Source organism: Microtus oregoni, unplaced genomic scaffold, assembly GCF_018167655.1.
Source record: "Microtus oregoni isolate MIOR12 unplaced genomic scaffold, Mior012 000010F_ref0000083, whole genome shotgun sequence".
NCBI lineage: Eukaryota > Metazoa > Chordata > Mammalia > Rodentia > Cricetidae > Microtus > Microtus oregoni.
The window spans coordinates 52,065,199-52,068,726 of NW_024543069.1; positions in this window are offsets into that span (position 1 = coordinate 52,065,199).

Below are 3,528 nucleotides of genomic sequence, written 5' to 3' on the forward strand. Positions count from 1 at the left end.
TGAGTAAATGCATTGAACTATGTTTCTTCTTCTTTTTTTAGCCTTATAATAAACACAGTTTAAATACTCTGAAGTGATATGTAGTGAGCATGGGAAAGAAATGAAAACATTGTTTCTCCAGAATCTGATTGACTTCCTTCATGCCATGTGCTAACAAAATGAAAACTAAACAGATTACATTCTGATGCTTTACAAAGGCATCCTCTATTTTTAATAAACTAAGTTCCCAGGATTTCTTTACTAGTCTTAATAGTCCAATCATCTTGATAGTCTTACAATAGTTTTATTTGTTAGCCATATAAATCTAACAAATATTGATGTCAATGGTTATATGATGACAGGAAACTGTATTCTCAATTTTAAAATACATAATTTGCCTTTCAAATATATATTTTTCTGATAGAAGTGAACATTGTTCATATCTTCAAAATGGCAAAGAAAATGGAAGGAATAAAATAATTCATGGAGAGATGAATTTCAGAGTTTTAAGCAAGCAATCCAGTTTCCTTCAGTACAGTGTTCATTTAACTAAAAATACCTTACTCTAATCTGCAGCATTCATCGAAAAATTTCTTCCACAACACCATTTGGCAATTTATAAACACAGCTGAGATAGTTTGCCCTCCCAGTTCATACAAAGAAGGCCAGTCAATACAGCCAATGCAAGTTGGTGACTAAAAGTCATGTAGACCAAGGGAAGGACTACAGGGGAGAGAAAGAGAGAGAGAGAGAGAGAGAGAGAGAGAGAGAGAGAGAGAGAGAAGACACCCTTAGATTATACTGTACAAAACTGCAAAGCTCAATTAAAGACAAAGTTTTATTCAGGAGCCAAATGTTAGTGACTATGGAAAAAGAACACAAATTCTGTTTGTCCCAAATACAACATTCTAATATGGTAACAAATTCATAAGATTTTTCTAGAAATAAAACAAAAAAGTCACAAATTTTGGTGTTTCTTTAAAAGTGTTTGTAGGACTCAGGTCATCAGTCCAGAGCAGAGCATAAAAATCTCTGTTGTGACCTCTTGAAGCCAAGGACAATGGCTCGGGGTTTTGATCCTACTACACGTTCTGGCTTTGTGGGAGCCTAGCCAGTTTGGATGTTCACCTTCCTAGACATGGACGGAGTGGGGAGGACCTTGGACTTTCCACAGGGCAGGGAACCCTGACTGCTCTTTGGACTGGAGAGGGAGGGGGAGAGGAGTGGGGAGAGGGAGAGAAGGGTGGGAGGAGGGGGAGGGAAATGGGAGGCTGGGGGGAGGCGGAAACTTTTTTTCTTTTTTCTTTTCCTTTTCTCAATAAAAAAAATAAAAAAATAAAAATAAAATCTCTGTTGTGGGCTTCATATAATACTTTAGGATATTCGTAGCCTCTAGGATGGTGGAAGCTCAAATCCTTAAAGGGTTTTATCTAATGATCACTACAAAGTTAAGTCAAACACAGAGTTGGGCAATATGCAGCTATTTGATGAGTAACAACAAAGAGTAAAAGGTCTCCAGACCTGCAGCTCACCAGGACCCACAATCATCGATCTGGATTAGAAGTGGATCTCTCTATTTCAAATCAAGCAAAAATCCCTACAAGTATGCCCTCTACTTTTTTTTGTTTGTTTGTTTGTTTGTTTTAGTTAATGTCAGAGGTAGTCAAATTGGTAACCAAGAATAGCCATCACACATTCCGTGTGTGCTTCAATCACTCGGAAAGAGGACCCTTTGAACATGACTGCCGTGACAAGTAAACTTAGTTACATCCCTCGACCTGGGGTAGGATTTGTCATCCGGCATTTTTGAGGGCCAAGTATGGCACAGCATTTTACTTTCCATATTACAGTTAAAAGTCAAGTTAAGCATATGAAAAACAAATTAATGCTATCTGATGCCACTACACTCATCATAATGAACTCTTTTATTGTCGAAGACTCATTGCCATGGTGGGTTAAATGGTATTGGAATAACATTTTATTTTGGGTTTAATACATATTGTTTCTATTGGGATATTCTGATACATGGTCTATTTAAGAAGCTTGATTTTGATGACTGTGACAGCTTCTGATGTCTTGAGATATTAATTAAAATTCAAACTTAATGGGTTTGGGAAAGTAAGGCTTGAGGGCCAGGGAGTAACATACTACTAACACATTCCTCAGGATTATACTGAAGAAAACAGGAAGAGATGGATTTGAGGCTGCCTCCAAAGCAGGAAACTTATTTAAATATGCTTCAGTGCCCGCATTTTTTTAAACAGAAAATAAATGTTCTATATTTGGAGAAAAATAAAATTAAAATTTGAATAAATTTGATGTTTAATCATAGCCTTGGTCTTTCTTAATCAAAGTGGTCTTATCTCTTCCTGTCTATAAACTCAAATTATAATTAAATATATCTTTAGTCTAAAAACTACTGTAAGAGAAAACCAAGTTAGCCAATACTTACAAACCATCCAGACAAACCCTTGTTCTGTAACTATAAACCTCCTCACAGCTATCCTACTTGCACTGCACTACTGCTATTGCTGATGCCCTGTCTGTACTTAGTCTAAAAATGTAGCTTCCATTTTTGCAGAATAAATATATGGAGAGAAGGAGGGAAGGGGGGATGACGGGAAAGGAAGGCAGTTGAGACAGAGACAGAGAGAGGAATATCTGGGCCACATACACCAGAGCATGGGTCAGTAAAGGCCGTGTGTGAGAGAAGTAGGTGCTATATAAATTACCTGTGAAGAGCCATAAACCTCATAGTACAGTGCTTTTGGAGAAAATGCCTTCCATCCTAGTTTTCTTTCTGGTACTGAGATAAAACAACATGACAAAAAGCAACTTGGGGATAAAATGTTTTATTCAGCTTACAGTTGAAGTCCATCATGAAGAAAAGTCAGGGCAGAAACTGAAGCAAAAGCCATAGAGGAATGCTCTTAGCAGCTTGGTCTTAACCTGCTTTCTTATACAACTTAGGACCACCCGCTGAGGGTGGCACTATCCACAATGGCCTGGGTCCTCCCACATCAATCACTAATGAAGAAAATGCCCCTATAGATGTGCCTACCATCCAATTTGATAAAGATATTTTCTCAGTTGTAGTTCCACTTCTCAGGTGACTCAAGTTGTGTCAAGTTTACAAAAAAAACAACAACAACAACAACAAAAAACTAGCACTGTCCTGAGACACAGCCTGGAAACATCAGTGAGTGCCCTCCAAACTAAGATCCACACCTATACTGTTTGCTAAGCTGACCAGGAAGTAGACACAAACTCGTTTGTACTTGTCCATATTGTGTGACAAACGTTTCCAAGGGAGGTGACACTCACAGTGATGTACACACATGTCTACTCACCCCAAATAAGGAGCCTGTGACAGACTAAAGTAACAACTGCACTGGAATCCCAGTTAGTGAAACAATAAGTATTTATTGGCATGATTAGCTGGAGTATTGGTGAGGGGATATATATATAGTAGTAGAAATGACTCAAAAGCAGGTGACTTAACACAGGTGACAACTCACAAAAGCTATATCCTGGGAGGTCTCTGCACAA